General features: G+C 42.1%; 1 long non-coding RNA gene across 1 annotated transcript; it reads right to left on the reverse strand.

Moving 5' to 3' along the window:
- Positions 1–11,779: 11,779 nt before the first annotated feature.
- Positions 11,780–24,624, reverse strand: LOC110294224. The gene is made up of 3 exons (XR_002377928.2): positions 24,430–24,624; positions 16,830–17,021; positions 11,780–13,244 (listed from the first exon to the last, which is right to left on the reverse strand). It is a non-coding gene; the product is annotated as an uncharacterized LOC110294224 (long non-coding RNA).
- Between the last annotated feature and the right edge of the window lie 11 nt (positions 24,625–24,635).

A 24,635-nucleotide genomic window follows, 5' to 3' on the forward strand; every position in this document is an offset into this window, starting at 1 on the left:
AAGTGAAATTATATATATGTATATGATGTATATGTATACGTATATGTATATATTATCATTTGTTTTTCAGTAGTAGAATAAAATATTTCTTTTTTGGTTGAAGATTCATTTTTTATTGATTATTTTATTTATTTACACGTCAAATGTTATTCCCCTTCCCAGTTTCCCCTCAACAAACTCCCATCTCATCCCCCTTTTCCTCTAAGAGGGTACTCCCTCACCCACCCACTCCCACCTTATCATCCACTCACTCCCACCTCACCCCTCTAGCATCTCCCTACACTGGGGCAACAAGCGTCCACAAGACCAAGCACCCCCCCCCATTCCATTGATGCCAGATAAGGCAGTCCTCTGCTACCTGGAGCCATGGACCTATCCATGTATATCCAGAGTCCCTGGGACCTCTGAGGGGTCTGGTAAGTTGATATTGTTATTCTTCCTATGGGGTTGAAGTCCCCTTCAGCTCTTTCAGTCCTTCCCTAACTCTTCCACTGGGCTCCCTGGGCTCAGTCCAATGGTTGTCTGTGAGTGTTTGCATCTGTCTTAGATGCTGCAAGCACTTCTTGGCATCAGCAACAGTTTTGGGGTTTGGTGTCTGTGGATGGGGTGGATCCCAAGGTGGGGCAGTTTCTGGATGGCCTGTCCTTCAGTCTCTGTTCCAAGTTTTGTCCCTGTGTTTCCTTTAGACAGGAACAATTCTGGGTTAAAATTTTTTGAGATGCGTGAGTGGCCCCATCCCTCAACTGGGGGCCATTCCTATCTACTGGAGATGATCTCTTCAGGTTCTGTCTCTCCTCTGTTGGGTATTTCAACTAATGTCATTCCCATTGGGTCCTGGGAACATCTGTCATTTCTGGCATCTGGGAGTTTCTAGTGGTCCATCCCCCATTCTCTGAACCCCACTGCTGAATATTTCTATTTATTCTTCTGGCTCTCTGAACTTCTCTCTTGTCTCTTCCCATACTTGATCCTGCCTTTTTTTCTCTCTCCCCACCTCTTCCACCCAGGTCCCTCCCTCCCTCTACCTCTCATGATTATTTTGTTCCCCCCTCTAAGTGGGATTGAAGCATCCATACTATTCTATCTAGTCAGCTTGGTCCAGGGGTCCCTTGTCCGATTACAGACAAGCCACTGTAGCAGCCCCACATTTACATGAGTGCTGAGGATCCAAACTCTGAGCCTCATGCTGGTGTAGTGAGCACTTTACCACCCGAGCCATCTCCCTGGTCCCAATTAATATCTTTTATCACATAATCACCAAGCAAAATCTATATGGTAAATGAGGTTAAATTTAACCACAGACATGCAAGGCCTTTCCTGAAATGACTGGAGCCCAGAAAGTGCACCAACATACCACATTTATGATGGAATGTGCCAACATTACAAAGATGGCCTTGTCTTAACATTAACTCACAAGGCTAGTTCCAGTCAGTAGCTGGACAATGAAAACATTTGCATTATGCTCATCTTGAAACTCTAAATAGCCAAGCAGAACAATGCAGTGAGCCCTTGCATTACAGCAGCTTCGAGGATCATCATCGTTTGCAGTTCTAGGGTATTAGTGTTTTGTCTGTTTTATTTTGTTTTCTTGTTATCCGGATACTCCCAAGGCAGGCCCAGCATTCCCAAAGCCTTCTTACCTATGATTTCTTTGCCTTGCACCCCTAACTGTTAGGTATTGTTTCCAATATGATTCTTGTTCCACTCTGATGAATGAAACTCAGAGCAGGCCTTAATATCATCTAATTTCCTATCTGTATTCAGAGTTCAGCAGTTGTTTCTGAAGGTGGCTTTTAAAGGTTGGCGTACTTTAATGCAGTTTCGATCTAGGTCCCTGCATTGCATGTGACTCTATATATTTATGTAGTAATATTCATACTGGATGGAGACCTTGCTCCCTTCTTGACTTCCTGGAGGGAATGGCTAGGGTTTGTGCTGTCTTTACATCCTGGTTTGTGGGAAGCTTTACTTGTGGTTTCAGTATGCACTACTGATTTTCCAGAACCACACTTCCTTCAGAGTCACCAGACTGCATGTCTTACCTAGATCATTCCTTATGCTTAGCTGGAATGCTTTACAGACCTTGTGCCCGGGAGCTGTATGGTTACCTTTAAATACTCTGTCCTGGAAGGGCGGGATGAGTGCACATCTTTTTTTTTTTTCCTTTACCAATTTCTAGAGTAATGAACTGATGCCTGCTTGGCTATCTACAGCTGAATTACAAATTATCCCAAGACACCAGGGCATGAAGCAGCAGCTGCTTTATTAACTGTCATGATTTGATAGGTCAGGAATTTTGGAGGGCGTGACTGGGCAGTTTGCTTATGTAGCAGGATTTAGCAGAGGGTGAGCTGGTCTTGGAAGGTCAAGATAGCTTTTTTCACGTGGGAATAGTTAGAGAAGGACATGAGGGAGGGCCGTCCATCAGTGAGCGCATCCATGCCCTCTCCATCACGTTCTCACAGCGGAATCCCCTGGGAGCATATTATTCCTTAATCCACTGAACCTCCTGGGATGTGGCTTTGACATCTTAGACTATCATTTCGATTGTGTTCTTTTGGCCCCTGAAGTCACTAAGTCTGGCTTGATTTAAGGTGAGACACAAGGAAGAATTGTCACATCTTTCATTTAAGTTGAACTTGTCACCTTTTGGTTGACTGTACGAGCACATTAAAAAACAGAAAACACCCCCTTACTTTTATTGTGGCATTTTTCAATATACCTGGCATAAGATTGTTATTTTATTTATTTATTTATTTATTTATTTATTTATTTATTTTTGTTCTTTGGTTTTTGAGACAGGGTTTTCTGTGTAGCCCTGGTTGTCCTGGAACTCACTTTGTAGACCAGGTTGGCCTCGAACTCAGAAATCCGCCTGCCTCTGCTTCCCAAGTGCTGGGATTAAAGGCATGCACCACCACGCCCAGCTAAGATTGTTATTTTAAACATTATTCTTTGGCTGGTGTTTACCAGTGTCTACTTCTAAGTGTTCTGAACACAGATGCTGACCTCATCTGAGGCACTTCCTCATCCCTTCTCCCCGATGCTGGGGGCATCGAGCTCCCTTTGTGTCTTTATTCATCCTCCTATTCTAGAAGCTTCAAATAAGTGGGACAATGCAGCTTACTTCATTTTATATATGATGTATTTCCTGTCATACCTTTTGCATACATTGACAGCATGTACCATAAATTCATGCTTTGGGGAGTGGTGTCATTTTTGTGTATTGAGACAGGGCCTTTTATATACTCTGGGCTGTGTTTGAACTTCTGTGATCCTCCTGCCTCAGCCTCTCAGGTGGTGAGACTTGGTGTGCACCATCATGCCTATCTCTGTTTCCTTTTTAAACTGGATAAAATTAAAATGTGTGTACATGTCACCTTTCCTGCAGTGAACACTGTTTTACAGGCACATCTTTGAATCTGTTATAGTTCTTTCAACCTTATACCCAGGAATAGAACCGTGCCATCGTGTGGTCACAGTGTCCCGCTTTATGAAGACGGCTAACACATTTTCAGTAGTGAGCACACCATTGTCCCTACTTAGGCTCTACTCAGATTGCAATTCATACACATCCTTGCCAACGCTTGTTTTCGTTTTCACACACAAGAGCCATGTTAGCAGAGAGGCATCTCTGCAGACAGAGATGCTCACTGCAGTTGTGATTTGAGTCAAAAAGTTGGAAAACAACTGGACTATTTATCATGAGAGAGTATATACCTAAGCCAAACATGCAGCAGTTAAATCTAACGGGCTTGATGGCCATCTAGTCTCTAGGTTTAGGTCTGTAAGTAAAAGTTGCCTGGAGAGGATATAAATCCACAGAACAGCTCACACATCCTTGTTGTGGCACCGTTGCCTAGATTGTCCTATTACTTTGAAAAACCACCTTGATACACAAAATTGAAATTTCATTTAAATTGCCATTCAGAGCTTATAGTTACATAACTGTGAGAAGCCATTATTGTATATGCTGGGAACGTTGATGACATTCATGCTGGCTCCATTCCGTGCAGCAAAACTCTCAGAAACAAACAGAATGGCCAGTAGGAAGGGAATAGACGAATCAATGACACATTTGTGCTGTGGAATATGACATAGCGAGCACATGGGGATGTAGCTCCTTACTTAAGGCTTTAAAAACAACTTAATAGAGAGAGGTGTGCTTTACATATCATGAGGTTCATCTATTTCAAGCACACAGTTGACTTGTATGACCGCCACTCTAAAGGTTTGAAAACAGTTAAATTCACTCCTAACTACCAATGAGTCCTCCTATAGATAACTGTTTCTGTCTTCCAGAGCCCCTAAGTACCTACTGTTCTACCTACCTCTTCCTATAAACTCACCTTTCAGTGGTATTTTTAGAAATGGTAGCATATGGTGTGCCGGTCTCTTGAATCTAGCTCATTTCATCATGAATATGGTTTTTAAACTTTTTTTCTGCAACCAGATCATGTGTCAGCAATCTGTATCTCTTTTTTTATTACTGAAGAGTGTTTTGCTGTGTAGATAAAACAAATCTCTCTCTCTCCATTCAACAGTTGATGCATATTTTGTTTTATTTGTCAAGTTTTAGTTATTATAGATTGGGCTGCTTTAAATCTTTATGTGAATATCTCTCTGTGTGTGGGGAAAAAATGTTTAATTATCCCAAAATAGACAGGTTTGCCGGATCATGTGGTTGTTTTGTATTTTATGCATTTGAGAAACTGAGAGACTGTAGTCCAACCTGGTCTGTACTTCCATTTCTGCTATCAGTGTGTGGAGGGTGCTGCTGTTTCACAGTCTTTCAAGCTCATGGTGCTCTCTGCCTTGAGTGTTCTAGTGTGGGACATCTTTTCCTGCAACTGTCACCTGTTCTCAATCCCTGCTTTGGTGAAGTAGCTTCATATTTTGGTTCATCCCCTGCCATGGCAGTTTTTCTGCATGTAGTTACTTATATGATGCGGACCATGTGAGCATGCTCTCTCAGTCTGTTCTTTGCTTCATGGTGTCATAAATGAAAATATACATTTTGATTAATAATTTATCAATACGTTTTCTTCCATAGGCTGGGCCTTTAGTATTCTGTGTAAAAAATGATTAGCCTCAATTGGATAGTGAAGGCTTCTGAGTCAGTGGTCTTTCTAAGTTAGTATCCGTGCATGTTGTTTGGAGGGAGGGCGTCTCAGATCATCTTTTTGATGTCTATTTCCTGGTTTTATCTGTTAAGACATCTCCTTTCTTCTGGTGAATCATCTTGGCATCTTCTTTAAAATAACCATTCTACCTTAAATGTTTGGCTTTTTTCTAGATTCTTATTCTTCAATGACTTCTCTTTTTGTGAGCACTAACCTGACTTGATTGTTGGATCATGATAGAAATTTCAAAACTGAAAGTCCTCCACATAGACTTAATTATTCCAAATGGTTCACACTCCCATATACAATTGAAGACCTGCTTGTCAATTTCTTAAAAGAATTTTCTTGAATTTTAATAGGAATGGTTTTGAATCTATAGATCAATTTTGGGAGAATGAACACCTAAATAATATCGAGCGGTTATGACCTTTGTATGTTGGATATTTTATCATTTTTCAAAGTCTTTAACTTCCTTCTACAAACATTTGTAAATTTTAGGGTGAAAAATCTTTCAATTAAATTAAATTTATTTGTATATACACCACTAGTGTGAATGGGATTGTACTATAATTTCAATCTTCTTTTATTGTCATACAGAGAAACACAGCTGGTTAAACATTTTATTACATTTATTCATTTGTGTGTATTAATTTGTATATGTTGTCACCCCAACCTGTCAGAGGATAGTATGTAGGAACCACTTCTTCCCACCATGTTGTCCAGGGAATTGACCTCAGGCCATATGTCTTTTCCCCTCTGAGGCACCTCACCAGCCTCTGCATTTGATATTTTCAGATGATTTCATGATGGGCTGCCATCTTGAAAGAGGTGTCAGAACTGTGTTCATTTCCTTCTCTTCTTAGACTGTGTAATCTCAGTTGATGTCCTGTTGAGTTTGCTGGTTCTTCTGCCACTTGGTTTGTGAGTTGTTCCCTAGTGCAAGCATTTCCTTGATTGTTTTACTTTCCAACTTTAGAGTTTGTTTGCTTTCTTTTAATAATGTCTACTGCCTTTAAAATTTTCCCCTTGTGAGATAGTATTCTCACACTTTAATTTTTTAGACAGCACTGTACATATTTGTGATCATTGCCTTAACGCTTTTGTCTTACATCCTTTATCTAGGCTTCCTCAGGGACAACGTCCATCCTCTGCTTCGTCCTGCACTTAGACAATGCTCTGTGTCTTTGCATGTCTCATTGTTTGTTGGAAATTTTAAATGACTCACTGTGTACATTTGGGGACTCCACACCTTTGCAGGGTGTCTTCTGTTACTGTGGTAGCTGTGTGTGTTACTGTCGTGTGTGACTTGTGCTTCCTGTACTTAGCTGATGAAGTCACCTCTCTGTACTGTGTGTGGCCTCTGAAGTTTCTTTCTTGGTTTGTTTATTAGCAAGTGAATGAGCAGACAAAGACTTGTGAAGTCGATTTTACCAATAAATGTCTCAGTCATCTGGGGGCTGTGTGTTTGTGCTGGCCATTCCTCTGTCAGATAGATTAGGAGTCTGCTTTAGTCTTTACTCTCTGGTTATATGGGACTTAAGGTCATCAGCAACTGAGAGGTTAGGGGACTCCCGGATCTCCCTGGTCATTCATATAACCTCACTGCAGTGCATGGAGTTCTAATGTCCCTTGTAGACATTTAATTTCATGAACCTTCCTTTTAAGTTTTTGACCTGACTCTTGTTTGCCCAGCTGGTATGGCACACTTAATAGCTGTGATGTTAATCAATTGTAGCTGATTGTTTTTGACAAAAGCCCCAGAGACTGGGCTTTTTCTGCTGAGTAAGCTCTCCTGGACATCAAATAATGCTAATGCTCTGTGAATTGGGCTTTCCCACGGAGCTGGAGGGTCAAAGAGCTACAGTGTTGGAGTTGATGCTTTTTTGCAGAGTTCTGAGCCTGGCGTGTTTTCCCCGTGGCTCCAGGATGGAGCATTCTGTGTATACTGTGACTGAGAAGCGGCTACCACAGAGCTTCAGAGAATGGATGCCCTAGGTCAAGTGAAAATGCCATAAACCAAGCTGCCAACAGAGCATCAGCGTTTTTTCCTTGACTAATGCCGTAGGTTGTTGTATCTCTTTGGTTAATTTCTAGAACTTTGAAAATTCCGTGTTTGAAGACTGTGGCTGCATTTTTATCATTTCTGCAAGTAAAAGCATTTCTGGTTTCTGATTTTCATAAACATTTTATAATCTTTTGAACATAAATATTAAGTAAGCCCTGCAGACATCAACCTATTTCATAAACAGGACTAAAATACATAAATCAATGGTATTTAAAATATACTTAACATCTGTATTGTACCAAGGTATTGATGGTCATAAAACTATGCAAAGTATAGGGTTCCAGATGGTAGTTACCCATTGGGTAGCAGGCTCAGGTGTGAAGGGGTTTTACACAGGAATATATGTAGTCTCGGAATATATGTAGTCTCCCACTTTATCTCTGGGGGACACATTTTAAGGCCCCTAGTAGATGCCTGAGAAGACAAAGCATGGAATCCGCTGTATTATTAAAGCTAGCTTGGAAACCACAATGTACTGCAATAGACTATTCAAAACCTACAACTGATTTTCAGACTTCTTCACTGGACCCTTTTGAGCCATAGTCACCTGTGGGAAAATGAGATCATGCAAAGGAAGTCCACAGACCCTGGGAGAACTGTTGTAATATAAGATTCTGTTTACATCTTTGAATGGTGGCTCCTAGTTTCTTCCCACATCACTGAAAATTTGGCATAAGTAGGCAGTTCATGTTTTTGTTCTTGTTTTGTTTCTTTCATATTAACAGAGGAAAGAAAGAATCTGATACACAAGAGACTGACCTTCAAAGTCTTGTTGGCCAGAGCATTGCTTAGGAAGCGAGCTTAAGGTTTCCATGGGCCTGCAAAGTTGGCCCAAATCCAGTGTATGACCAGGCCAGAGATAAGGGGGACAGGAGTGATGGTAGCAAGTACCCCTGTGAGGTGAGCAGTCGCAGAACACTGTCCTGACTAGATCCCTGCGGCTACCTGTAGCCTGACAGCCCTCTGCTCTCTGCTGTGCCCTGAGGAGTAAGCCCAGCGTGCTAACTGTCCAGCAGCAGCGCAGATCATGCTCCCCTCCACAGGTCCATTCTGGATGTTGTTAGCCTCTGGTACCAACACCTGAGGGGTTGCTTTAGGGTAACCATATGACTGAGGGTTTGAGCGATACTCAAAGCTCAGATTATGCAGAGTGGAACATGATATGGATGCAAAATCTGAATTAGAGAAAGTTAAATAAAGTTTTCTCACTTCAAAGGATATTTGTGTTACAGTGAAAGACTCAATGTGTAGCCTTTAAAAATAGGGTTACGATGAATGGTAATTCAATAAGGTTTGGTTGAAAGCGTTTTCTGTTTGTTTGTTGTTTGTTTTAGAGAGAGAGAAAAAGAGAGGGGAGAGATGGAGAGAGAGAGAGAGAGAGAGAGAGAGAGAGAGAGAGAGAGAGAGAGAGAACACTAGAGAGAGAGAGAGAGAGAGAGAAAGAGAGCCTGGATGGTCTGACGTTGTGGCCCCTCCAGGCCAAACTGTCCCTAGTTCACTAGCTGCTAAGACCAGGTCTGATCCCTTCTTATCCTACTATGAGCAGTAAAGATACTTTTTGAGCCTTAGCTTTACTGTCTGATCTGTGGGATGATGCTGTGTCTGTGTAGTGATTTTAATACTTAACTAATATTAGAATGTACAACTTATCTCTTATTTTCTCAGAAACTTAGATTGCAAAGTACCCATTTGAATGCTGGTCAAAATGTGAGCAAATGCCATTTGTACACATGCATAACCATTAGAATGTACCATTAATCAGCAGCCTGCACTTGAAGGCCAGTGCATGGCCCTGCCCTTAGCTGCTGTTCATGCTTGTGTGTATTTATGGTGTTACTTCAGTATCTGCCAATTAGGAAGAAAGAACACCTGCTGTAGGTGTCCCCTGAGCTGGCCATTGTAGGAAGCAGGACAGAAGCACAACGTGGCCCCACTGTCATGGAGCTCAGTGTGGTTTGTGAGATGTGGCTTTCATGTGAATCATTTGCACCAAAGCAGCGCCATTTAAAGAAAATAACATACAGAAAATATGCACATAAAGAGCCGAGAAAGAGAAAGCTCGGCATGGCAGTGTGTGGCTCAGTAGCATGTATGGAGGACGTGTCAAAAATATGCTTCTTAGGGGAGGCTTTAATGAGAACTAAAGCACTGAGCGACGGTAATGCTCGGCCCTTCAGAGAACAATGGCAGGAGGACTTCAACAGTTTTTATTGTGTCTTCCTAAGAAAATTACTTGGAAGCACAATATTCATTTTTGAAGAGGGAAAGACTAAGTGTAAGAAAAGAAATTTCTCCTAAATACTATTATAAAGTTTGAGCATTTCTATTATGATTTTATGACCTCCCATCTGTGGTAGATGCTTTATTGAGATTATTGGGATGTTACCATCAAGCTGTGACAACGATGCTTTAAAGGTCACACACAAAACACAATTAAATTTTCCAAGTGGAATAGGAATATGCATTGTGAAAGGCAAATACTTTGAAGTAGTTTTTTTCCCCCCGAGTGGGCCATTTCACGATGACATTTTGAGGTGCTTAAATAAATCACAATGTTGTTTTTCTTCTTGATTGCAATTTTCCCTTATCTATTTGTATAGCTTAAAAATAGAAACTGGCATACTCAAGTCTCAATGTTATTGAGCCTATTAGTTAATATAAACTTTATCCGAACCTCAACAATAGATTTCATTGTAACCGTGGAAACTTATTGTGGTTCTTTTGCTCTTACACAAGGGTGAGGATGTCTGGTTGATAGAGAGTGAGTTATTCACACTTTGGCTTGTTACAGGCTGGATAATCCGACATTTCCACAGACTTCTCATCAGCATATTCAGTAGGAGAACCCTTTATTTTCAAAACCTGTTATTCTGTTTTATTTGCCTTTTTCCCCCCTTGTCATTCATGAGTGTAATGAGTGGTTGTTTCACAATTACTAAAACAAATTCAGTTTCTCCAATTGTTTGTGCCTCCGTGTCTTTATCTGGAAAATGAGGATAATCTTGGGATAGGTGCAAGTTTGTGGAAACATTAAGAACAACAGATGATGTAAAATGTTGGAAACTGCGCCTGATAAGATAGGCCACCCAGTAATGTACTTGCCTCACAAGTGCGAAGACCTGAATTCTATCCCTAGCACACACGGGAAAAGTTGGGTATGGTGGTCTGTGTTTATTATCCCAGTGCTGGAGTGGAAGTGGGAGGATTTCTTAGTTTCGCTAGCCAGTTAGCCTAGCCTACTTGGTAAGCTTAGGTGAGTGAGAGAGACCCTGCTTTAAAAATACAGGGGCTCATCTTCTGAGGAATGACACCAGGGTTGGTGTCTGTCTTCCATAAGCAGGTACATATGTATGTCCGCCCCACCCCTCAACAAAACCTTTGGGAAGTAGTTCTTCCCATCTTACCTTATAAGTAAAATATAACTTACTACAGATCTGCAACAATACAACAATAAAGATAAAAGTCTGCCCTGGAAAATCATCTTTCTGCAGTTAGAGATTCTATATATAAATGAGTGAGACACTGTTCACATCCCATGAATGCAACCTGGAAATATACTATTCTGGTCTCAAGTCAGGCATAAAGACCGTGCATGTGCATACACAGGTACATGTACACTTCACATGTGCATACACAGGCACACTTCACAGTGTACACTTCACATGTGCATACACAGGCACATGTGCATACACAGGCACACTTCACAGTGTACACTTCACATGTGCATACACAGGTACACTTCTCAGTGTACACTTCACATGTGCATACACAGGCACACTTCACAGTGTACACTTCACATGTGCATACACAGGAACATGTACACTTTATAGGGGTTACATTACTTACAAGTGATCACATGCTGGTGTTTTCTGATTTGTGGTGTTGACTTATAAATGCCACTGTGTAATTAAAAAGGAATTATTTAGCAGCTTAACGACTTGGATGCCATGAGGAAGGTGATAGAAACATGAGAACCAAGAGTGAAGACATACATCCCATTCAAAAAGACTCAGTGTTTTGTTTTTTGTTTTTTGGTTTTTTTTTGTTTTGTTTTTGGTGGTGTGTGTGGAGGCCAGAGGTCAATGTCAGGTGACTTTCTTTATTGATCTTCACTCTAAAAACATTTATTTATGTCTTCATTTGTTTGTTTGTTTGTTAACTTATTTGTTTTTGGAACAGCGTCTCTCACTGAACCTAGAGTTCGTGTACTAGGCTAGGCTGTCCAGGGGTAAGGCCCTGGGTTCTTCTGTGCTTGGATGACGTCTGGCTCCTTATCTGGTTGCTGGGCATCTCAGTTCAGGTGCTCAGGCTTGTGCAGCAAGCCCTACTCACTGAGCCCTCTCCCCAGGCCCCTTAACCATTTGTTTTTAAATTCTATGATAACTGTTAAGATGCAGTGTTCCAATTTTCTGAATTCATGCTGGATGCCTACTTGTATAGCCCCTGTGAAGTGTACATGTACCTGTGTATGCGCATGCCTGGCCTTTGTTTCTGACTTGTGACTACCGCAGTACATTTCCAGGTTGCAATCAAGGGATATGAATGGTGTCTCACTCATTTATACATAGAATTTCTAACTTCAGAAAGATAATTTTCCAGTGTATATCTTTATTGTTGTATTATTACAGATTTATGTGTAAATTACATTTTTTCTATGTGGGTTATTATTTTCTTGTCCAAATTTCTAAATGGTTTAGAGGAAAAAAAATACACAGTTGGGATTCAAGAACTGAAGGAGCTTCCAGGGAGCATGGGCTCTGATATGGGCCTTCCCCCCCGCATCCTTTGTGGCTTTGGGAGGCCTCAGGTTTCTCTTTAAAGAAGATTTATCCAACCCTGGGCTCCTTGATAAACAAGGAATTAATTGGCTCCCAGGTAAGCCAGAATTGAAAGCATCATTATTAATGGAGTCTGTTGACTTTGTTTATTACACGATGTAGTCTTGTAGTGTGCTCGCGGGCTTTGGTTCTGTTTGTTTGTTGTTTGTTTGTTTTGTGGGAGATGGTGTGTAAGAAGAGTCAGTACAAAAGGCCCTCATTGGAAAGTGTTTAAAATTATGAAGTGCTTCCAAACTGGTTTTGAAAGCTTCTCTGGGCTGAGAGCCAGTTGATTGTTGTCAGTGTTCTTATGTGACTGAGGTCAAGTGCTCAGAGCCTGAGCAACCGCATTGGTTAATGGTCCAGCCCTGTGCAGTGCTACGATATGAGATCCTTTAAAATGCTGCTGTGATTGGAATTTTAACAGATATGCTTCGATTGGGCAAGAATGTAAAAGCTATTTTGGAGTATGTTCAAAAGCACATGGTTTCAAACATTGTAACTTGTTAATTTTCTCCCCTGTAATGAATGTAATAAGACTGGGGTTTGTATTAAGTTAATGAAAATATTCAAATGAGACTTGAAGAAAGGCATTGTCTGTTTTGAGAGAGATTTAGAGAAAAAAAAAGTACACACTAGGGTTTCAAGAAGTGAAAGAGCTTCCAGGGAGCATGTGATCCTTCCCAGCATCCTTTGTGGCTTTGGGAAGCCTCGGGTTTCTCATTGAAGAAGATTTATCCAACCCTGGGCTCGTCTAACTTCCTTATTCCTAAAACTGTTTTTAGTACTGCAGTACATTAAAGAAATAAGCATAGCATATTGATTGGGGAACTCTAAAGAACTCTGCTATTAATCGGAGTTGAGGTAGGAGGGGCAGGGTAGAATAGGGGCTAAAACTCGGCCCCATAGTGTGGCAGCCTTGTCATAGCACAGATTTTACACAGCGGAAAAGAGGGCAGCCTGCTGCTCAGGTTTGGACACCAGTTTTACTCTCTGCAGCAGACAGAGTGTCAGAAAGTTTGAGTTTATGCAGCAGCATCTGCAGCGTCATCCCTGTGTGTGCTCCATGGCCTCCATAGTCTGTTCTTCATCATCTCATACTGGGCTGTTTCTCTTTTCTCCTGCACTTTTCAGCCTTTGAGTTCACGCCATGCTCAGATGGTACGTCCACAGGTAGATATTGAGTAGGAGTGGCTTGCGCATGTATAATGGACTTGCTTATGCCGCCGCCTTGCTGACCTGGAGCAGAGGCCGGGGAAACATCAACAGCAGCTCTGGAGAGGGCTTGACACCGGCCCTTTGCAGTTTATCTTATTACCTCAGTAGAGTTCTGTTGCCTTTCATTTTCTCAACAAACTCTAAAAACAAGCTAGTCGGGTAGTTAATCCAAATGATTTCTGTTCTCATTTAAAAGCTGATGCATTGAAATGTGAACTAAGTCAATTACTGTCACAGTGAGTTTCCCTGGACATGGAATTTGGATGTGTGTATTTCATCAGACTCTTGGCTGTGAAGATTACCAGTCTATATCTGTATAACACTTTTCATATACTACAGAGCCCTAGATCTGTCCTTGTATAGTGCTGGCCTTTCAGTCTGGAGTATTCTCCTAAGTCCCTTGTATTGAAGGCTTGGTGCTATGGGACCCGGTGGAATCACTAGGGGTCGGGGTAGTAGACGAAAGTTAGACCATTGGAGACATAATCTTAAAAAAGATATTTGGATCTCAGCTGCTTCTTGGCTGCCATGAGATGATTGCTATGCTCTACCACCTACCTATGGCCTCATGGAAGAACCAGCCAGACCAATCAACCAATCCACCTGACTGGAACCTTCAAAACTGTGAGCCAAAGGGAACCTTGTGTTCCTAAGTCAGATCACCTCAGGTGTTCACCATGCCACCAGAGAGTAGCAAGTACATCAGCACCCGTGCTCTGCATTTGTATCTGAGGAGACCTTGCTGGATTCCTCTTTCCCTTTCTGCTCTGCTTCCTTGGTACTTTATTGCCAAGTTCATACTCTCTAGACTCCAGCAGACATGTTCATATCTTACCTTTCTTCTCACATTGGTTTCAGTGCGTTCATCAACCTGAGAGATTGTTTTTTTTTTTTTAACTCAAGGAGATATACTTGAGAGTGTTAAGCATCCAGCCAGGGTACTACACAGGGATAAGCCAATATTCTAGCGTTTGCATGCTTGAGAAGAGAGGCTAGTTGGGATGGGAGGGGGTGGTCATTAATCTCTGATTATTCATCACAAGTTCTACTCAACACTTATACTGACATTACATAGAGATACACATATATGTGTATGTAAGCACAAAAATGAAACTATAAAGTTAATTGATGAATCACGGAGTTTTTGATGCTGTGAAATAAACAGGAACGGTACATTTATCAAAACAATGCATTCACATAAAGCAGGAACTTTCCTATTCTAGTTTGTCCCTCTATGTGGCCAGACTGAGTGAACTCCAGAGCAAGTGGGCCATAGAGTAGTGGTTGCCAATGGATCCATGATTGGAGAAGAGGACAGGGGTCATGCTGTCATGCTGAGTCATGCTCCCTGCCTGGACTGTGCAGGAACACAGGCAAGGGATGCTGGTGTGCAGTAATGATGCGTGGGGGCAGCGAGGTCCTTAGCTGGAGTCTTGCTTCCCTCTCAGTTCACAAGCCACTCCCCACTTCCTACACACCAGGATTTCTGGGCTTCGTGTGAACAGTTCCAGAGCCCACAACAGGAAACTTCTTTTTCTTTTCTTTTTTTTTTTTTTTTTTTTGATTTTTGGTAGTACTGGGCATGGAACTTAATGTGTGCGCTTTCTAGTCAAGCATTCTATGCCTGTGCTATAGACCTCAGCCCTCTTTTTACTTTTCATTTTAAGACATGGCCTCCTTAAGTTGCTCAGGCTGGCTTTGAATTCTCTTTGTTGTCAAGGTCAACCTTAAACTTGCCATCCCCCTGCCTCAATGTCCTGGAGTAGCTGGGAGGACAGGCCAGCCCCACCAGGCCTGGTTCAGCAAGAAATATGTAAGATTATAGCATTTGCTGACAGGCACTATCCATTCTGAATTTGTTAGTGGCTGATGGATAGCAAAGCTTGTAGGAGCCCTCTTCTACAGGGCGAGGCATTATGAAATTTTATTTCTTTTGAGCAATGTACTTTGTGAACAAATCTTTGGATAACTGATCAGCACCTTACATCTGCAATAAAGATATCTGAGCCAAAGAGTAAATAAATGAAGGAAAAATAAATATACTAACAGTTTACTCATATCCAGAAAATTAGTTATCTCAGGGGGTGATATTGAGTAACTCGCCATCATTTAATAAATTAGATATTTTTCTTTAGGAAATGAACCTTTTGTTAGTGAACTACCTAGTAGTTTATTCTGATCACCCAGGCTGGCTACAGGAAATTAGACATTAAGTTATTTCATTTAATGGTTATGGTATTTAATTGCCTGTTATGTCAGGCACTGTTGTAGGCATCAGCTACACAAGGACCAATGAGAAGATTTCATTCTCAGTGGGTTCCCAGGCTTGAGGCAGGGAGAACCATGAAAGCAAAACTTCCAGTGACTTACTGTGTGCTTCATAGACCAGACCTTATGCTAGACTCTGTCAAAAGAGGTAGATAGGCCCTCCCTGTCAGCACTCTGAAGTGTCAGGAGAATGAGTTAGGCAGGGCTGAGCAGACAACTAGATGCCAGAAAGAATTGAGTACAGGCTAGTATTGTGGGATGACCTAGGGAAAACTATTGTGTACATTTTAACTTTGTTTCCAACTAATTCACTTTATGTCTACAATGTTGCTTTTTATTTATTTCATATTATTGTAAAATGACCTTGTCTTTAATTATAAAGATTGACACATTGGGTTTTTTTTTTTTAAATTATACTGTGATGGTTACCTTAAAATGTTTTATTTTATTTATACCTCTGTGTGCCTGCATATGTATGCATATATATATATGTGTGTGTGTGTGTGTGTGTGAGTGTGTTTGTACACACACACACACTCACACACAATGTGCATACCTGGTTCCTTTATAGGTCATAAGAGGTCCCCTAGAACTGGGGTTAGAGATGGCTGTGGGCTGATGTCTGAGTGTTGAAAATTGAACCTACATCGTCTGCAAGCTCAGCAAGTGATCTTAACTGCTGAGCTCTCTCTCCAGCCCAGCTGTTATTTCTAAAGGAAATTATGATCCGAATTCTGCAAGACAAATGACTGGAAAATAATATTTTTGAGTATCTAATCTTTCTTGTTCTGCAAGAAGGCTATAAAGGATTACTCTTTGTTTCTTACATGTTGATCATACTTTTTAGGTACCCATTTGCATAAACTTACTGATTTGACCTGGCCTTCAATGAACTATTATCTTTTGATGTGTAAGGCAATAGTATAGGGTCCTCTGTTTATGAGCTGTTTTTCTTTAATATATATATTTTAATTCAAGTTTTTAAAAAATTGCTGGCTTTTGTATACTCTTGTATTCAGTCATGTTCAATAATAATATATCATAAAATGGCCATGTTATTTATTTACCAAAGGCATGCAATATTTATTTAGTAGTTTGCAGTTTTAGGATAATTGCGCAATGCAGTTCCCCTTGCATTTCAAAGATCTAACTAGTTAATTAGCTTAAGTGGTTCTGTCAAGTCTATTGACAGTTGGCGGTCTATAGTGCTGGCCTGTCATGGGGCTAATATAAACCCTTAAGAATGGCTCTGCTGTGGTTAGCTTCTCCCTCAGCTTGAGATAGGAGTTGGCTTTCTTTCTCATGACATTAAAACAAAATCAGTTAATATATACTGACCCTTCTGCTTCTGATTACTGTGATCCTTCCTGCTCAGTTTCATGATGGTGTTCTTCACCAAGACTGCACACATCTTCATACTGTTAAACAGCACTCTCCACTCCACTCCCACATGATGGTCTGCTTTAAGATGCTGTTTTGTTTGGGTGTGGGGATGCCTTCAAGGCCTCTTGAATACTGCCCCTGGAGAGTCTGCAAGGAAATGGCACCTGATTGTATATATGTCTCTGCTCTTGTGTCTATGGCTTGTTGCTCATGCAGTCAGGAGGTCTTGATCTGCTATGCCTCCACTACCTGGTCCGTGGCTGTATGAGGAGGTTTTGGAGAGCTGGCACCCTGTTTCTGTTAACCTTGATCCAAGCTCAACACGTAACCCAAATTGTATATTGAACACTTTGTTTGCCTGCAAAATCTATTCTTCAGGCAGGACAGGGGTAGAGCAAGTGGAAATGGAGGAAGCAGAAGGAACTCAAGGGGTGAGGAAATCTGTGCTGGAGCTGAGGTAGAGAGGGAGCCGGAGGCTGGAGAGCTAGGAAGGCCTGTGGGTTGCTCCTGGTGCTGGCCGACTCCAGGCAGGAAAATGAGACTGTGCTCTGTGTCTGGTGAGGTTCGGTAGAAAGGAGTGAAATATGGGCTTGCTATGTTCATATGTTCATATGTTTGTGTGTATTCATGTATGTGCATGTTTGTAGAGGCCAGAGACTACTGTCAGGAGTCTGCTGTTCACTCACTACCTTATGTTTTGAGACCGAACCTGGAGTTCATCTATGTAGCTAGACTGGCTGGCCATTGCGTTCTAAAGGTCTTTCTGTCTCCACTTTCCCAGTTTTGGCATTACAAGTGGTGTCTTCATAGGTGCCTGGGATCTGAACTCAGGTTCTTATATTTTCAGGGCAGTTTGGATTTCATCATTTCTTTCTGTTGATAAAGCGCCATGTGGAAGTCTCCTAGCAGAGTTTAGATAAACGGAGCAGTGAATTAGGTAGGCTGTATGTCTAGGAGTGTCCAGGACAGTCTCAGAACAGCTATTGGTGGTGTTTTGAGTTCTTACCACCATGGGGATCTACTCTAAGCCCGTGCGTCAGCTGCCTCACCTGTATGGGAGCTAATAATGGGATTCTTAGTGAGGATTAACAAATACATATACACAAATCGCTTAGCTGTAGCTGGCATATAATAAGTGATATTTAAAGGTCATCGCCATTGTCATCTGCATTTCATCCAGTCTCCTTTGGAAAGGGCAGTGTGTGTGTGTGTGTGTGTGTGTGTGTGTGTTCCACAGAGGAGGAAGCTGCGGCTCCAGGAACTTATCTGCTCTCTAAGTTGCAGTTACAGTTTGAACCCACATGAAACTGTGTTCTTGTTTTTAAATTTAAATTAATTGTCCGAATTTATTTGTTTTAAATTGGTATACGGTGTAATTGGCATATGTTTTCTTATGGCGTGTTTGTACAGTTTGCTTTGGCTGATTGTCCATCCTCTCTCTGATCTTTCCCCCTCCCCTGTTTATGCCCATCCCCCCTCCCCCACCAGGATTCACCTTTCAGTCTCATCTCACGTGTGTTTTATTACCCTCCCTACCTGATTCCTTGAACCCTCTTTTTTTCCCCACTCACAGATACCTTCTAGCTTCTTGACCTCTGCACCTGCTCACTCTCTCATAGATAGGAACATACACATAGAGCTTGTGAGCTGGGCTCTGTAGGTGAGAGCCTGCTATACTCACTTCCTTCTCCCCCACGCCCCCACTCCTCTGGAGACATTGGTGTATTTGGCAGAGGCCTCATAGTACAGAGTAGAGTTACATGTAAAGGCTGCGGGAGGAATTAAACAGACAAGGGCCCTTTAGAAACATCTAAGAAGAACTTTTCCATGACAGTTTGTAAGAGATCTTACAGAAAGAACAATGGGGGTTGGCATTTGAACTACATGGAGGAACAATGGAGAGAGAGAAGGGGAGGCCAGCACAGGGCAGAGCCAAGTCAGGGAGAGAACTAGAGAGTGAGAGGAAGAACCTTGTCCTTTCTGCATTCAGGAGCAAAGGAGCCTCCAAATGTCCCGATGGCTGGCACTGCCAGCAGCTGCATAGGGCTTAGAGAGAAGGGGCTGTCCTTGGTTATAGCAGATAAAATTTATTTACTGTTGAGGCTGAAAACAGTTGGCCATGAGTCAAACTGTAGATCACAGAAACCTAGGAAGGATTCAGTGATACAGATGAACCAGGAGCTAAGTTTAGAGCTTAGACTGGTTCCTTTGAGTCCCCTCTCTCCCTCCCTTCCTAGTTCATATGTTTTACTAATAGAGCATTCTAGTAGCAAACAGCATGTGACATTTGTCAGCTTAATTAGATGTCCAGTTACAAAACTCAGCTATCTCATGTAACCATTGCTTCTCAGTCCATCTGAAGAGAGACAGATAAGCAGCTGGGGAAGGGGAGCCATGCTACAGGGAACCTGTGACTGCCACCTCTTAATGCAGAGGGTTCTCTCACCCCTCTGAGTCCTCTTATTCCCGCCCCCCACCCCATGTTCTGTGTGGCTACTCTCTTTATACTTAGAAAGTTTCAAGTGGAAATTTGAAAGCAAAAGGCTGGGACCTGTGGAAGTTAACATGTTTAATGTCTCTGGACTTGATAGCATTCACTAGGTTATAAATTGACTCCCTACAATGGTGCCCAGCACATAGTAGGTCCCTAATTTCAAATAAGAAGTATGGCACAATTCTTCCTAGAGCTTTCATTGATATAGCTTAGGAAAAAATTATCCAATACAGCACAATGATAAGCATATGTATTTAGATTAACAAAGTAGTATAGAATTCTGATTGTTGAGTTGTTGCTGTAAGTCCAGTGTCTGTTACATGACAGTTTGACTTTTATATGATTTTGGTTGAGCACATTCTTGCACAGGAATGTGCTGGTCCTTGTGCTGGTGGATGCATAGTGGGCTCAAGCCAGGATCCAAAACAGGGCAGGAACAGTCGATCCCTGGACCTGTAGGCCAGCATGAGTGAGCTCCTGGGGTCCTTAGGAGGATTCCTAATACTTATCAGGATTTAACTGAGCACTGCTCGATAGCATACAGTGGGTACCCAGACCTAGAAACTCACTGTGCAGTGTCCTTTTAGGTAGCATCGTGGTTTACTTTATTAAAGGGTGGAGAAGTGATCCAGTTGGAATGGTTTCCCGTGAGCCCTGAGTAACAAGCTTCCTGTTCCTGGATATTAATCTTAGCAGCTGTAGTTTGAGAACCTACTCTTCACCAGGGTTTCAGGGATGTAGAGAAGAGAATAGCATTCAATCCTGGGGAAGCATACCATCTAAACCGGTAGATGGAGGCTGTAGTGGGAAGATGGATGGTCCATGATGCGGCCACTGCCAAGATCTGATGAGTAGTACTGCAGAGCGTTCTCACCAGGACCCAGAGGAAAAGAAGTCATTTCCAATGGGAGTCATCTTATACAGAAAAACTCATGAAACATGATGTTGGAAATGTAGGGTATCATTAGAAGAGAAAGAAAAATGATATTCCTAGCAGAGATTGAGGGAGATAAAGAGACACAGAGATAGGAGGAAGCAAATTTATAATTTGTTTGGGATGAGTCAAAGAAAAATAGAACTAAGTTTGAAAATACATTATTTGGACAGTTAATATATGTATCTACTTCAAAATTCAAGACGTTTAAAGAGATCTACAGAGAAAAGTTCCAGGCCCTCTGTTCCAAGCATAGATGAAGTTCCTCATCTCCCCTTTACTTCCTGACATGGCACTGGATTCTGATGCTGTTCTGTGGCCTGTTTTTCACTTCCACGTTTCTTTAGAACACTCTTTAACAGGTATTCGGCCAGCACACATAGCTTCTTTATTAAAGTACTGTATAGTTATCTTCCACATTGCTGTGGCAAAATACTTGGCAAAAGCAACTTTAGGAATTCTGGGTCTGTGTTGGCTCTCCGGTCAAGGGGCTACAGTTTGTTACAGCAGGACTGTGAGGCAGTGGGTCATACAGTATGTGTAGCCCATGGAATGATGCCTTGCCACTCCACAGTAAGTATGGGACTTCCTACCCCAATTAACCCAGTCTAGAAACTCCCTCACAGATGTGATCAGAGATGTGTTTCTGAGGTAAGTCTAGATTCTATGGAGTTGACAGTAGTCACCACCACAGGGGGATTTTACAGTGTTCCACAACATGGCTGGGCTATCATTTAGCCAGCCTCTTAGACAGACACTGCAATGTTTTCTGTTACACAGAGTATTCTAAAGACGAACCTTTCACATGCGTCACTTTACACATGTGCACAGAAAGCTGTGTAGCAGTTCTTAGGGCAGCTGCATAAAAGGTATGTGTAGTCAGGATGTGAAGGGATGGATCCAGGAGCCTTCTGCAGAGGCTGTAAATGTGTGAAAGTCTTTTAATTCCAAAGCAGTGTCTCCTCTGTGCTGCCTGCTATAAACTGCCAATTATGAATTTATTTAGGTTAATCAGTAATCCATGCCTGGAAGATTTAAGGAATGTGACCTTTCCAAGGCATATTATTTTTAATCACTATGCTTTCGACCTAATGCCCAAGTGAGACTGAGCCATCTAGTAACATATTTATTACCAGCCTACCATTTGTTTTAGGGCAACAGCAGAACAACACTTCCTGCTCTCTGGAAACTTGTGTTTTAGTAAATAAACAGTGTGATAATTCTAGTGGTTGTTAGACATTATGAAGAATAAAACGATTGCAGTTTCAAGAGTGATATTATTTAAAAATGGTTGACCATCATGAAAAGTATCAACCAAAGTAGTATTTCAGCTAAACTTGGGTGACATAGAAAAATGAGATCTGTAAAAAATCACTAGGGAAAGTCATAAGAATAAAATTGCAAAGAGCTAGATCCAAGAGTAAGCCTGTGGGACTTCAGAGGCAAGTAGGAGCAAAGAGCATACAGCCTTTGCAACCTGAAGCTGGGGACACTGGCAGAGAGATATGGGTAAGCTCTTGGCATGTAGAAAACCTGGATGATGCTAACCAGGGACACGGTGCTGAGGCTGGTTAAAAAGCTAAGTGGGATTGCTGATGAGGTATGGACTCTGAGAGGCCAGAGGTAAGATGGGGAACAGGCTGGGAGGTGTTTGCAAGTCCAGCTGAGTGTTCATATGCATGCTGGTTGGGCTGATGTGGCAACAACAGAGATGGGTGTGGCTTGGAAGACCCATGAGGAGGAGGAGGAGGAGGAGGAGAGCTTACTGATGGCTTAGAAGTGACAGATGGGGAGAAAGAGGAATCCAGAAGACTTACAATGTTGGTTTGCAAATGCTGGGAATAGAGGCAGGAAGAGACAACTGGGGTGGCATGGAGGTAACTGTGAAGAGTCCCAGGAGCTCTGTGAGAGAAATGATCTCATGCTGGCAGAATGAACTATTTGGCTGGCCTTGGAGAGAGGGGGAGTGCTAGAATCTGGAGATGTGACATCTCCAATCAGGTCCTCCACCATGATTCTCAGAGTCCTGAGGTGGGGACAATACCCAGCAACAGCACAAAATGTCTCCAGATCTGGAAAACATTCATCTCTTTTTAAATTTTTTTCTTCCTTATGTCTATGGACCTTTACAAAAAATGAGCAAAATCAGCAAATTCATGGAATTGAAAAATTAATGGCTTACTTGCTGTGTGTGTGTCCACATAATATAAATTACATGCTATGAAACTTATCATTTTAAAGTACACAATTTAGTTATCTTCCAAAAATGTTCTCTCGATTGCATGGTCATCTACACTTTCAACACTTTGCAGAACTCATGCCAATTAATAGCCACCTCAGTCCCCTGGCCCTGTTTTAGATGTGTTCAAACATGGACTCACATGTGTTTGCTTGTGTGATTGGCTTCTCCTACTTAGCAAGGTGTTTGAAAGATTAGTCTACATTGTCTCATGTGTCCTGATTTCATTGTCTAAAATCTGTCGTCTGAGTTGTTTACAAAACTGTGATCCTTAGCATTCAGATTCTCCTCTGGACACATTTCCAATTTTCTTGCGTCTGCATCTGGAAGCAGAGTCACTGGGAACTAACTGGGTTTACTCCTTTGAGGCTGTATAAAACTTTATAGTGCCTACAAAGTGCTTTGTTTTCCTTTATGTAACCTAGTCTTCACAACCATTGACTGAGAAAGGACAAACAAGGTTGGAATGGGCAAAAGAAAAACTTTCCTTTGCCATAAAAACATTTAAAATGCTTTGATAGACTATGAATGGCCAGATCTAGAAACTGTGACATGTATTTATCAATGAAAATTGGTATTTTATGTGGCGTGTGTGTGTGTGTGTGTGTGTGTGTGTGTGTGTGAGAGAGAGAGAGTTTAGAGCCATCAAACCTAGATCCATATTATCTTGGCTGGGGTAGACTAAAATCGAGCAGTAATGGGTCAAAAAGTGATTTGAAGAACGATGCCCTTTATCTGAGAAAAACCACAAAGTGATAGTGTTCAAATATGGATGTAGATGCGACTGTGTACACACACAAAAGCATACAAAGAGCTTAAAGGACCCTTACCAATCTGCAATATTGGCTGCTCTACAGTGGCTTCCTGAACTCTAAAAGCTGAGTTCTCCACAGCAAACCTGTACAAATGATCTCCATCACAAGGCTGTGCAGTTCTTTGGAGTGGGCACTGTCTTCTCCATTGCTTGGTGTCTGTGGCCCAACACATGCATACTGAAAGCATTCTAGTTCATTCAAATTGTTTGGGGATGTGAGAGGCCACGGCTACTAAATAAGTCACCCCCCCCCCTTTTCTGCTCATTGTCTCTGCTCCATTCCTTCATATTCAGTTAGTGTTGTCATAATGGGAGGATTGCAATTACAAGAGCAGTTTCGAGTGACAGGGCATACTAACGAAGCAGATGGTGGGCTCTGGGAAGCAGGGTGAAAGACTCGCTGCTAAAAGCATTGCTGTCGCCTTTAAAGTACAGAGTATTTTATGATTTCTCAGTAGATTTTATCTTCATTGTCAAGGTAATGATTATGGATCAAATAAATCTTTATGGCGTTGTTGTATCAAGTGTCAGATTACACAGCTCAGTTAGGTAGCTGTGGAAGGAAAGATGTCTGAGATCTGAAAGTGGTAGGACTGAGGTTTGCACCTTCCAGAAAGGTGCTGCTCGCCCTGTTCCCATGGAGAGGAGAATGCTCTCCCACGGTGGCCTCCCCTCCTTTCTCTTTATTAACTTCCCCATAGGGCAACAGCAGGGGAATTGTAAAGTTCAGAACTTGACATTAATATGCGTGAAGTCACTGTTTCCACACGGCCTCCATCTTCTTCTTTATCTGTGTATTTCACTGAATAGAAAAAGTGCCTGCTCTCTGACTTAATTGCCTCCTGCCTTCAGGCAGTCAGAACTGGAGCTGTGGTCCTGGCAGGCCCAGACTGGCCTGTGGTTTCTAACCCAGTCAGTGTCTCAGACCACACATGCTTCCTGTGTGAACCCACTGCCTCTAGGCCAAGAGGAGAGGGGTGGGGGAAGGGGCAGGGAGAAGGGGAGACAGAGAGCGGTCTAGTCCCGCATCCAGCCTGTACACCTTGAGCCATCTTTGCCCCTTTACCCACTTACCTCTGGCTGTAGCGAGCTCTGCAGACTGCCTCCTGTTCTCGGCCATTCTTCTGTTTCCTCTCCCTTCTGTGGTCAAGCTCTGCTGACTCCCGAGTGTCTCTCCCACTCGCCCCAAGGCTGCACAGAATGCTCTCCTCTGCTAAGGTAGATGTGGTCTAGGAGTAGGAGCTCACCATCTGCCCTGCTTCCCTTCTGCAGTGTTGATC

The sequence above is a fragment of the Mus caroli genome, chromosome 5, assembly GCF_900094665.2.
Source record: "Mus caroli chromosome 5, CAROLI_EIJ_v1.1, whole genome shotgun sequence".
In the NCBI taxonomy this organism is placed as follows: Eukaryota; Metazoa; Chordata; class Mammalia; order Rodentia; family Muridae; genus Mus; species Mus caroli.